The following is a 13,888-nucleotide window of genomic DNA, read 5'->3' on the forward strand; positions in this document are numbered from 1 at the left end:
TATTATCTTCCATGCGAATATACAGTTTTTCTAGTGCCATTTGTTGAAAAGATTAGTCTTTACCCATAAAATGGCCTTGATACTCTCGCCAAAATTAAATGAACATAAATGTGAGGTCCTATCTTTAGCCTCCTTAAACAAAACAATTATCAGCCAGGAATTTTGTATCTAGAGAAACTAAGCTTCATAAACTAAGGAAAGATAAAGTCTTTATCAGACAAACAAGTGCTGAGAGAATTTACCACTACCAAGCCAGCACTATAAGAACTGCTAAACGGAGTTCTAAATCTTGAAACAAAGCCTTGAAATACACCAAAATAGAACCTCCTTAAAGCATAAATCTCAGGGGCCTATAAAACAATAACACAAAGAAAAAAATGAGATATAAAGACAACAACAAGCACAATGTATAGAACAGTACCTCACATCTCAATACTAATGTTAAATGTAAATTGCCTAAATGCTCCACTTAAAAGATGCAGAATGGCAGAATGAATAAGAATTCACCCACTTTGGGAGGGCGAGGTGGGCCGATCACGAGGTCAAGAGATCCAGACCATGCTGGTCAACATGGTGAAACACTGTCTCTACTAAAAATACAAAAATTAGCTGGGCGTGGTGGCCCCTGCCTGTAGTTCCAGCTACTCGGGAGGCTGAGGCAGGATAATTGCTTGAACCCGGGAGGTAGAGATTGTAGTGAGCTGAGATTGCACCACTGCATTCCAGCCTGGTGACAGAGCGAGACTCCGTCTCAAAAAAAAAAAAAAAAAAAAAAAAAAAAAAACAACAACAGAAAAACACACACACACAAAGGGACATATAATGATAAAAGGACTAAGGACTAATCCAACAGGAAAATATCACAATCCTAAATATATGTGCACCTAACACTAGAGCTCCCAAATTTATAAAACAATTACTACTAGACCTAAGAAATGAGACAGATGGCAACACAATAATAGGGGATCCTCAATACTGCACTGTCAGCACTAGACAGGTTATCAAGACAGAAAGTTAGCAAAGAAACAACAGACCTAAACTATAACCTAGAACGAATGAACTTAACAGATATTTGCAGAACATTCTACCCATCAACTGCAGAATACACTCTCTATTCATCAGCACATGGAACATTCTCCAAGATAGACCATATGATAGGCCACAAGTCTCAATACATTTAAGAAAATCAAAATTATATCAATTACTCTCTTAGATCATAGTGGAATAAAATTGAAAATCAACTCCAAATAAACACTCAAAATCATGCAAAATCATGGAAATTAAATATTCTGCTCCTGAACGAACACTGGGTCAACAATGAAATTGAGACAGAAATTTAAAAAAAATTTAAACTGAAAAACAATTGTGACAAAACCTAGTAAACCTCTGGGATACAGCAAAAGTGGGGCTGAGAGGAAAGTTCATAGCATTAAATGTCTACATCAAAAAGCCTGAAACAGCACAAATAGACAATCTAAGGTCACATCTCAAGGAACTAGAGAAACAAGAACAAACCAAACCCAAACCCAGCAGAAGAAAAGAAATAACAAAGATCAGAGCAGAATTAAATGACCTTGAAACAACAACAACAAAAAAATACAAAAGATAAATGAAACAAAAAGCTGGTTATTTGAAAAGATAAACAAAATTGATAGACCATTAGCAAGATTAACCAAGTAAAGAAAGAAGGTCCAAATAAGCTCAATTAAGAATGAAATGGGAGATATTACAATCAATACTTCAGAAATACAAAATATAATTCAAGGTTACTATGAACACCTTTATGTGCACAAACTAATATACTAGATATATATTGATCTTGCATCCTGCCACCTTGCTCAACTTATTAGTTCTGATAGTGTGTGTGTGTGTGTGTTCCTTAGGATTTTCAATACACAAAATTATGTCATTTACAAATACAAATAGTTTTACTTCTTCCTTTTCAGTATGGATGCTTTTTGTTATTCCTTTTTTGCTTAATTATCATGCTCAGGGCTCCACTACAATGATGAATAGAAATGATGAGAGTGGACCTCTTGTCTTGTTTGTACTTTTATTTGATTTTGCTACTTACTGCTGATTGAAGGTCTAGACACTGCAAAGTTTACGGTGGTTACAGATTTTTGTGTAGTAGAGGGGTATACTGCAGGATGCTAACTACTTCTGTCTCTAAACTAGCTAACTTATTCCAACTCCCCACCCACCAGTGCTTCTATTACCCCCATATGGCTCCCTCATTCATGAGTAGATAGATCTTTCAAACATGTTCATTCTCCACTTGTATGAGAGTGCTGTTTTTTTACCTTTTAATGCTATATCGTGACATAAGGACAATTGCACAATACACGTTTTGTTAAAACCCATCATCTGTGCTCCATGCCACTGGCTAGAACTCAGTCATCTGACCCCACAGCGATGCAAAAGAGGCTGGACTATGTTATCTACATGTATGTGGACTTGGAATCTGACATCAGTCCCTACCATACAACAAAACCCCCTGCCCAGAAGTTTGGGAAACATAACATGAGTGAAAGACTTATCTCTGCCATCATTCTTCTTTCCTTCCCACTTTCCACCTTGAGAGAGAAGCTCTACCTTTGAAAATGTCTAGAATAGCATATGGACCTCCGTCATATTCTGTCTTCCTATCTAGGCTCAAACTATTTCTACTCATAACTTCTCCTTTAAACAACTGCAAAACACCACTTAGCTGTCTGACTGCAGCAATATTCTTGAAGCAGGGGGATACTTCTTGGCTTCATGCAGTGAGGTGGCTAAGTGTCTCCATCTTGGTGCCTTGGAGGAAAAGGCTTTCTGCTCTGGTGGATTTGAATAGAAGTTTCTAGGGACCTTGCTCTCCATTGTCACCAGTTCAAGGAGCTGGGCCCCTTTCTGGATTTCCCTCAAGCCGTTCATCTCAGCACCAGATAGAAGCAACATTGAATAACACCTCTGGGCCCAGGGTCTGTGGGGAGCTAAGTGAGTTCAGAAGAGACACAATCCTACAGAATGCCTCTAGAAGGGGCCTTGAAATCCTGGAGTCACTGAATGGACATATTTATCTTAGTCCATTTTGTGTTGCTATAACAGAATACCACAGACTGGGCAATTTACAAAGAAAAGAAATTTATTTCTCACAACTTTGGAGGCTGGGAAGTCCAAGAGCATGGCACCAGCATCTGCTCAGCATCTGGCCAGGGCCTTCTTGCTGCATCATCCCATGGTGGAAGGGATGGTCAAGAGAGCACAGAGGAGAGTTGGAGGAGAAGGGGCCCAAAGTCATTCTTTTATCAGGAGCCCACTCCCATGATAATTAACCCACTCTTTTGATAACTAACCTATTCCCAGAATTAGGTATTACTCCTAGTCACACTGCTATAAAGAACTGAAACTGGGTAATTTATAAAGGAGAGAGGTTTAATTGACTCACAGTTTGGAATGGCTGGGGAGGCCTCAGGAAACTTGCAATCATGGCAGAAGGCTAAGTGGAAGAAAGTCACCTTCACAAGGTGGCAGGAAGGAGAATGAACACAGGATAAACTGCCAAACACTTATGAAACAATCAGATCTTGTGAAAACTCACTCACTATCATGAGAATAGCATGGGGGAAACTGTCCCCATGATCCAATTACCTCCACCTGGCCTCTTTCTTGACATGTAGGGATTATAGTGATTATAGAGATTATAATTCAAGATGAGATTTGGGTGGAGACACACAGCCTAACCATATCACATTATAATGGCATTAATCCATTAATGAGGGCAAAGCCCTTAGGACTTAATTACCTCTTACAGGTCTTGCCTTTCAACACTGTTGCATTGGGATCAGGTTTCCAACATATGAACTGAGGGGGACACATTCAAATCATAGCAATTTCCCTTTGGGGGACATGCCCAGGAGGTTTTCTGTTGGAGACACCTGCTGGTGAGGACACATGGGTTCTGGGTTGACTCCTTTGATGGATTTTGAAGATTTGTCTATCTCCATTGTATTAACAGGCCTCCCGGGTCAGAAGAGGCACACTGGCCTGGGTGGGTATAGATGCAGCCTTAGGTGACCATCTGAGCTGCTGCCATCTGCTCAGGTCCTTTTCACCATCCATGTCAGCATTAGCAGGGTCTGCCTGCTTCTCTGTGCCCACCAAAAGGAGCCTCCTGAAGACATCTTGAGTGTCTGGGTTGTTTCCACTGCTATGACAGTACTTGTCACCCTTTTCCTTAAAGCCTCTTTGTCCCCTCTTGGTGTTCTTGTTCCTCTGCTGAAACTTACTCACTTTAAGCTATAAAGATCTATGTTTCTTTCTCTGTCCTTGATGTCATCTCTGGTCACATCTATGAGTTAATCATAATCATCATCACATACTGTATCTTGGGTCTATTCTCCTAATCAGTGGATTTATATGAAAGTGCAGAGTAGCCTTGACCTAATGTTCCCAAGAAATCTCGGAGATGTTACAGATAATCAGAAAGCATTTTTATAATGGAAAACTTGCAACTTATTGGTGAAATTTCACATGAGGCAGGAGCCACACCAGGACTGTGACACTCTCTCCCTTTGCATCCCCACCTTGCTTCTCCTATACTAACTTGGTGGCAGAAAGCAGACCAAGGAAAGCAGAAGATGGCAGAGGACGAGGTGGCTCCAGGTAGCAGATGCTGTGAAAATCACACCCTAAGGCCAATCTATGGGCAGGTTGTCCATGAAGCCCACTTATTCCTCTAGCAAATACATACTGAGCACCTGCTTTGTGCCAGGCCCTGGAGACCCACCAAACAGAGAAGAATCCTTCTCCACATGGATTTAAATTTCTACTGGAGGAGACAGAAAACAAACAGGTCAAATAGATAAAATGCATTATAATGTAATGGTGATAAGTCCTAAGAATGATGGATCAGGGAAGAGGGACAGGAAGTGTGGATAGAGGGGATGCAATTTCAGAAGGTGTTACCTAAGAAGGTGGTATTTGAATAAAGACACTATTTGGGGAAGTGAGCTATGTGGATGTCTGGGAGAGTATGTTCAGGCATTGGGGGCTGTAAGGGCAGAGGCTAAAGATACAGAGGAAGCCAGAATGATAGGGAGGGGCAGTGGTCACTGGAGTAGCAGGAGATGGGGGCAGGAAGGTCATGGAGCAGGTCACATAGAACTGTCCATGTGGGTCCCTGAGTGAGACAGGAAAGAATGTTTGCATGGGGTGATGTGATAGAACTTGCATCTTATAAGGATCTCCCTGGTTGCTCTGAGAGACCACAGAGGGCCTGGGAAAGAGGGATGCCCATTAGGAAGCTGTTGCAGTGATCCAGGTGAGAGCAGATGGAGATGTGGATCACAGGGTTTTAGTGCAGGTGGTAAGCAGTGAGTGGATGTTGGATATATTTTGAAAGTAGAGTCAAATAATCTGCTGATGGGTTGGATGTGGGGTAGAAGCAAAAGGCAGGAGCCAAGGACAACTTTTGGTTTCAGCACTTGGAAGAACAGAGGGGTGATTTACTGTGATAACAAGGAGCATAGGATGAGCTATTTGGGGACTATTACAGATTTGAGGCATTTCTTAGAAATCCTACATGGAGATGTCATGTAGACCATGGGAGGTTTGTATCTGGAATTAAGGGGCAAGGTCAGGGCTGGAGATATTAAGTTGGGAGCCATTGGCAGATAGACAGAAATAAAAGACATGGGAGTGGATAAGAGCACCAATCATAACTGCTGACATTTATTGAATGAATCCCATGTGCCAGACACTGCATTAATTTCTTTACCTTTATCAACTCATTCAACTTGTGCAACCATCCTATGTAGTAGGTGTTCTTGTTTGTCCTTCTTTTTACAGGTGAGGAAACTGAAGTGTAAATAGGTTACATAAGTTAGCTGAAGTTCTTAAAGGTAGCCACTGTTGGGGTGAGGCTTTAAATCCAGGCAGAGAACTCCTGAGAACTATCTAAGGCTGAACTGAGGGCAGCTCCAACCTCCAGCCAGGAAAAATCCAGGGCCTCAGTCCTACAGCGGCAAGAAAATAAATTCTGCCAACAACCTGAGGGCATGCAGAAGCAGATCCTTCCCCAGTCGAGCCTCCAGATGGAAACACAGCCCAGTCCAGCCATAAAGTTGATGGTGGTCTTGTGTGAGACCCTCTCCCTGTCACATCTTGCATAAAATATTTTTCTTTGCTTCTTTTATTTCAAGCAGCATTTGATACTCATTTTAAACTGGCTTTGCTGCTCAACAATGTTTTGTTTGGGAGTGGTGTGTGTGCACGCATATATGTTTTCAAGAGATATGTCAGATTGTGGAAAGTACAGGCAGCATGGTGTTAGGCTCTGTGCACAGGTGAGAAGTTCAGCCACACCACTGTGTTTCTCTACAAAACATCAAGGAACCAGATATCAGGCCTGGATGAAGCCCAGCCTTGGAAATTGGAAGATGCCAGCCTCCTTTGGTTCCTTAAACAGGGACCCCTGGATTGTAATCTCCACAAGAGCAGGGCACATCAACCTCATCCATCATGGTATCTCCATTGCCAACCTCAGTGCTGAATATCTGTGGGGTAAATAAAAGCATGGGAATTTGAAGAGCCACCTATAAAAAAATGCTTCCTCAAGCTATCCCTCCTTGTTAGTGTTCACAGAACCCACACTTTGCTCAGAAGATTTTAAGTTTTCATCACAGCTGATGGAAAGTTTGGGCACAGCATGACTTGGTCTTTTGTTCAGATCTTACATAAGGCTGCAGTTGAGTTATTGGCTGGGCTGTGTTCTCATCTGGAAGTTCGACTGGGGAGAGATCTGTTCCCAAGCTCTCTCAGGTTGTGAGAAGGTGGGACTGAGGGAACAGCGGTTTGTTGGTTGTTGGCTGGAGGCTGCTTTTAAGTTCTAGAGGATGCCCACAGTTCCTTGCCAGGTGGGCACCCTCCACAGGGCTGCTTAAGGTATCAAGTCAGCCAGAAGAATCTCTGGCACCAATCTACTAAGACAGAGTGTTTTATTTTTTAATTATTTTTTTATTTATATAAATGTATGGGGTATTGGTGTAATTTTCTTACATGAATAGATTGTGTAGTGGTGAAGTCAGGGCTTCCACAGTATCTGTTCTCCTAATAACGTATATTGTACCCATTAGGTAATTTCTCATCATCTATCTCCTTCCCACCCCCTCACACTTCTGAGTCTCTATTACCTATCATTCCACATTCTATGTCCATGTTCTCATTTACAAATGGGAGCACACTATTTAGCTTTCATTTGTAAGTGACAACATGTGATATTTGTTTGTTTCTGAGTTGTTTCTCTTAAGATAATGGCCTCCAGTTCCATCCAGGTTGCTGTGAAAGATGTGATTTCATTCTTTTTTATAACTGGATAGTAATCCATTGTGTATATATACCACATTTTCTTTATCCCTTCATCCATTGATGGGCATTTAGGTTGATTTCACATCTTTGCTATTGTGACTAAACATATGAGTGCAAGTATGTATGTTTTTGATATAATGATTTCTTTTCCTTTGGGTAAGATAACCAGTAGTGGGATTGCTGAATTGAATGAAAATTCTATTTTTATTTCTTTGAGATATCTCCATAGTGTTTTCCACAGAGGTTGTACAAATTTACATTCCCATCAACAGTGATAAGCATTCCCTTTTCTCTGTGTTCTCACTAATGTCAGAGTATTTTATAACCAAATCATAGGAATGACTTCCCATCAAGTTTCCTGCATTCTACTAGTTAGAAGCAAGTCACAGATCCCTTCCACAGTCCAGTGAAGGAGACCCCACAAAGGTGTAGACACCAGGAGCTGGGACCCTGCTAGGGAGCATAACTTCTGCCAGTCGTCTGGGGTCGATGAGGGGCTTATCTCTTTCAGGAAGGTTCATGGCTTCCTGTGCTCACCTCCGTGTTATGTCGGAAGGAGGTAAACCTCTGCTACTCTGATTTCAGAGGAAGGGTTTTCATGGACATTTTTGGGGTTGAAATCAGCCAAGCGTCTCCTGTAGGCACTGAAACCAGACCACTGGCAGTCCAGGTCCCCAGGAAGCTGGCATGCTCCTGGAGGAGACAGATGATAAACAACTGGATCAATACATAGAGGAGATCATTTCAGCTAGAGATGATGTGTGAAGGAAATAAGCAGAGTGATGTGGTACAGACCAATAGGCAGGGGCAGAGCCTCCGGTGGAGTGATAGGTGAGAGCTCCTCTCAGCAGGTGGCACATGACCCACTCTGTGTTGGGGAGCTTTGGAACACATCCTTTCCTGTCTCTCTTGCCCCTTCCAGTTGTGTCATTCAGCCTCAGCAGCAGCAGGAGAGGCTGATCTGTCGCCAAGCAGTTGGCATGATTATGCAAGTCTTTCAACAAATGAGCTGTCTTTTTTGCAGTCAGTAGTCAGGACCTCCAAGCTTCCATGACGCCCACGCCTTTGCATTTCTGACACATTTCCTCAACACTGGCACGCGTCCAGGGTCCTCAGTGCCACAATCCCTCCTCTTGGAAGACAGGTTTCTGCTTAATATTTTATACATCCTGGAAATTTAAATATTTTTCAAGAGGCCAAAAGAAGAACAAGCCTAATAAGTGAGTGTTTGGTGAAGAGGTGCCAGACCCAGAGAACATGGCTGGGAGGGAGATGTTAAGCCAAGGAGCTCTCTGACAGCTCATACTGTACCTGGCTCACATTGTTCATACTGGCTGTGGACAGTCTGCGTTGGAGGGAGCATGCTCTGTTCACCTTACTTACCCTGTTGGTGTAGGAGGGATCCCCCACCCTAAGTAGTGCCAGGTGGTTGGACCTGCAATCCCTGTCACTGGGAGGCAGTGAGGGGCTCATCTCTTTCATGAAGCTTCACAGGATCCACAGCATTTATTAGCTACATGTACTCACCACCCAGGGCCATGCAGGGACCATGTACTCAGGAGCAGAGGGAGCTGGCAGGGACTGTGGGAGGGGCAAGCTGTGTAGGGACAAGAGGGTGGTGAGTGGCTTCTGGTCCCTTGGGAGGATGGGATTGGCTTGTTTGAATAATTCGTTGTTTTCGTTTTTTGAGACAGGGTCTCACTCTATCACCTAGGCTGAAGAATGATGGTGTGATCACGGTTCCCTTCAGCTTTGAACTCCTGGGCTCAAGAGATCCTCCCACCTCTACCTCCTGACTAGCTGGGACTACAGACATGCGCCAACACGCCTGGCTAGTTTTAAAATTTTTTGTAGAGATGGAGTCTTGTTATGTTGCCTAGGCTGGTCTTGAACTCCTGGGCTCAAATAATCCTCCCGTCTTGGCATCCCAAAGTATTGGGATTACAGGCATAAACCACGGCACCAGGTCTTGTTTGAGTAATTTTGTGGGCTGACGGGGAGGAGTAGCTTGAGGATCAGATGGGAGGCTGCTGGTCTGGCTGATAAAGGAACTGGCCAGGTGGGGGCCTTTCCAGCAGGGTCAGGACATAGCTGGTAAGAGCTGGGAATTCAGTTAGTCCCCTGAGGCTCAAAGCTGCTGAGGATGTACATGAACGTTCAGGCTTCACACTACAGGTTGTTTATCACTGTAGGGAGGTTAGCAGCATCTCCAGTCCCTTCCCCCAAGAATCGAGTATCCACCCGCCATTACAACCAAAAATGTCTCCAGGAGAGGTGGGGGCCAAATGGAATTTGGTTGAGAATCAGTGGTTTAGGTTGACCATATTCTAGAGTCAATACTTGCAGCTAGGTGGTCATACCCATAGGATGCTTTCAGGGGCTTGCAGTTTCCATGAGGATGATGTAAAACTGCCAGGAGCCTTTGCACTATCACCTTCGCCACTTCATCCCCCATGTCCCTTGCATGAGTCCCTGGCCTCACCTGATGCGTCTATTCATGGTCCTAAACTCATTACAGTTTTTCCAGCTTCAGACCCCTGCTCCTGTGAACCCCCCTAATCCATCTCCATCTCTCCTGCATCCACTCTTTACCAAGCTCCTAGTGATCCACCAACTGTACGCTAGGCCCCTTCTCCCTTGAATTCACATTGTTCATTGCCCTTCTAGCCACAGAACTCATGGTTAACGAAATTCCACCTACTCCTTGAGACATAGCCTTTGAATCAGAGGCCTCACGACTGGATTATCTGTTACTCCATAAATACAGAGACCCACAGGGTGTCCAGTCTTGTCTTAGATGCTGGGACCACAGAGTGTTGTGGCTGTTTATTTGACACTCTCCTCCAGTGGATAGGCCGTGAGGTGCTGGAAGTCAGGGACTGACTGACGCATGTTTTTCTCTCCTTACTGTAGTAGTTGCTCAACAAATTCTAATTGAGTGAACAAATGCTCTGTCTTCTGCAAACCTTGGCTGTGCTTCCCCAGGCCTCTCTGGCTTCCTTTCCTTTCTGTCTGGTGCACTGTCTTTCATAGTAGGTAGTTGTGAACACGGTTTTTCCCTACTGAACCCAAATTCCTCATGGGTAATGTATTAGCCAGGTTTTCCTAAAGGAACAGAACTAACAGGACAGATGTATATATGAAGGGGAGTTTATTAGAATTGATCACACGATCACAAGGTGAAGTCCCACAGTAGACCATCTGAGGAGCTGGGAAGCCAGTCTGAGTCCCAAAACCTCAAAAGTAGGGAAGCCGGCAGTGCAGCCTTCAGTCTGTGGCTGAAGGTCCAAGAGCCCCTGGCAAACCACTGGTGTAAGCCCAAGAGTCCAAAAGCTAAAGATTCTGGGTTTCGATGTTTGAAGGCAGGAAGCATCCAGCACGGGAGAAAGACGGAGGCCGGAAGACTCAGCAAGTCAAGTCCTTCCATGTTCTTCTGCCAGCTTTATTCTAGCTGTGCTGGCAACTGCTTAGATTAGGCACCCTCAATCTGGATGGGTCGGCCTCTACCAGTCCACTGACTCAAATGTGAATCTCCTTGGGCAGACCACTCACACCCAGGAACAATACTTTGCATCCTTCAATCCAATCAAGTTGACACTCAGTTTTCACCATCACAGGGTGGGACAAGTACCTATACTTCCTTAGGTACCAATAACCTGCAGCCTCATGCCAGGCAGGACGGCTGAGGCAGTGCCCACTGGGAGGCCTGCCCTGTGAGCCTCACTCTCTCTCTTTTCTGCTTGTCAAGCAACTGGTGTAGACTCAGAAGTCTCTGGACCCCTCCCAACTTGGTGATTTTGAGACTGTGTCCCTGCTGCAGGAAGGTGTTTTGGCCCCTTATTCAGTTGCTGCATGACCCTTTGTAAGGGTTTTTGTGTTACTTTGACTATTTTCACGACAAGATCCTGCCGGGGCTAGGATGGGAGCATTTGCATCTGGGAACGGGCATGATGTGGAGCTTGCTGAGATTGATGTTTTCCGGCTTGGCCCTGATTTCGGCCTGCCTTTTTGGTGGAGGTGGTTTTCCGTGAACACCCTGGCTGGGTAGTAATTGTCCTGGAGCTGCCTTGTAAACACAGTTAAGTTGCCATTAGGTCTGACCGCAGATAAAGCATCTAAACCACAAATCTTCTATTGATTACTCTCTGTTATGGCAATGCAGGGCTTTCCTTCTTGTTTTCTTTCCCATGATTAAAAAGAAGAGTTGCTGGAAACTAAAGGAAGCTTTATTGTTCTTTCCCTAAATCAATGCTGTTGCTTTATATAAAAAAAAGGAGAAAAAAATAACAGTCTTGCAAACATTTTTATTTGCCAAGTTAAGCTAACCTCCAGGGACACAGGCATTCTAGCACTCAGAAGTCAACTCTCACTGACACTTGTTTGCCAGAAGTTTCTGGGAAAACTGTTTAATAAAGGGCCCGACGAACAAGACCCATTCAATTTTCTCCAATTATACATGGAAAGTAACTTTTGCTCGCTCCATAACTTTCCTTTTTGCCTCGGGTATTTTCAGGGCTGGTTTAAATCAAAGCCTGTACAGGAGAGAAGAAAAGCTTTGTGATCTCTTTGCTGAGGGTGGCTTGCAACAAATTAGAAAGAAATGGAATATTCCCATATTATTCAAGTGCCTTTATTTGGCCTTACACATTAGCAATTACATTATTCGATTTCTCATGGTGCAGGGCTGTATGAACCCTCTTCCAGAAATGAATCCTAGGTTTGGTTTGTTTACTTTTGACTGAGATTCAGGCTTGAGTTCAGTGCAGATCTTAGAAAGAGGCCAGGCTGCTTTCAGTCCCTTAGCTGCTTGCATCAGACCAAGGGCTAAGGTGAAGCAGGTGGCTCCTCAGTGCTAAATTTAAGGAGGCACTCCCTCTGGGGGCTGAGCGATCACTGACCCTGCACTCTCATGGCCCTGAGACTGGAGCTTCCTTAAAAGTGCCGAGCCTCCTCACCTGCCTTGCCCCTGTCCACCTCAGTCTGATGCAGGTCTGAGTTTTGGAACGGATTCATGAGAGTTTGATTGACTGGTTAATCCAATCCAGTCTGGTTTTGCATAGACTGATCATTGACCCTTGGGATGTGCAAATTACTGGGGGTAGGTAGAGAGAAGGGCCTTTCTTCTAGGGCATTGTGTAGATTGTGGGGTGAAATAAAAAAAAATTCCTCCACCTGTGTTAGGGTTGAATTGTGCCTCCTTGCCTCAAATTCCTGTGTGGAAGTCCTAAGCCTCAGAGCCTCAGACACGACCTTATCTGGAAGTAGAGCTGCTGCAGGGGTCGTCAGTTAGGATGAGGTCCTGCGGGAGAAAGGAAGCCTTCATCCCCAAGGACGGGTGTTGTGACAAAACGGGAAATTCGGACAGTTGCACGCACGGGGAGAACAGCATGCGAAGATCAGAGGGATGCTGCCACAGGCCAAGAAGTGATCAGAAGTCAGGGGAGTGTATTAGTCCGTTTTCACACTGCTGGTAAACACCTCCCTGAGACTGGGTGATTTATAAAGAAAAAGAGGTTTAATGGACTCACAGTTCCTCGTGGCTGGGGAGGCCTCACAATCTTGGCAGAAGGTGAAAAGCTCATCTTTCATTTTTTTTTGAGACAGAGTTTCACTCTCGTTGCCCAGGCTGAAGTGCAATAGCATGATCTCGACTCACCAAAATCTCTGCCTCCTGTGTTCAAGCAATTCTCCTGCCTCATCCTCCCGAGTAGCTGGGATTACAGGCACCTGCCCCCACACCTGTCTAATTTTGTATTTTTAGTAGAGACAGGGTTTCTCCATGTTGGTCAGGCTGGTCTCGAACTCGCGACCTCAGGTGATCCACCCGCCTCAGCCTCCCAAAGTGCTGGGATTACAGGCGTGAGCCACCGCGCCTGGCTGAAAGGCCCATCTTACATGGTGGCAGGCCAGAGAGAGAACGAGAACCGTGTGAAAGGGGTTTCCTCTCATAAAACCATCAGATCTTGTGATACTTATTCACTAACTGAGGAACAGTATGGGGGAAACCGTCCCCATGAGTCAATCATCCCCCACCAGGTCCCTCCCTCAACATAGGGGAATTATGAGAGCTACGATTCAAGACGAGATTTGGGTGGGGACACAGCCATAGCATATCAGTGAGCATGGCCCTGCCTAGGCCTTGATCTCAGACTTCTGCACTCCAGGACTATAAGACTACAAAGTCACATTGGTTAAGCCCCTGGTTTGTTATGACAGCCTTAGCAAAGTGACGCAACATATTGATCCAGAAGCATCTCCGTGTTGATCACCAGGCGGTTTCTGCTGTGGTGTCTCTGCTTCTAGTGGGCTCCTCATGTGGCTGCGCGATTTTGTTGACTGTTCTGATTGTACCTTAATTCGTGTCTTCCATGGTGTTATCTTCGATGGCTATTCTCTCAGCAGGAGACGTGCAACCTGATCTGCAACCTGGAGTGGGGTGGGGCAGCCCAGGCTGGTTGGAGACCAGGTCTCACAGGCCCCTGAAGCTGTCCTGGTTTGGTCCATACCCAGTGCTTGGCTAGTTTATTCTTCAGAGGCG

This window comes from Macaca thibetana, chromosome 1 (genome assembly GCF_024542745.1).
Source record: "Macaca thibetana thibetana isolate TM-01 chromosome 1, ASM2454274v1, whole genome shotgun sequence".
In the NCBI taxonomy this organism is placed as follows: domain Eukaryota; kingdom Metazoa; phylum Chordata; class Mammalia; order Primates; family Cercopithecidae; genus Macaca; species Macaca thibetana.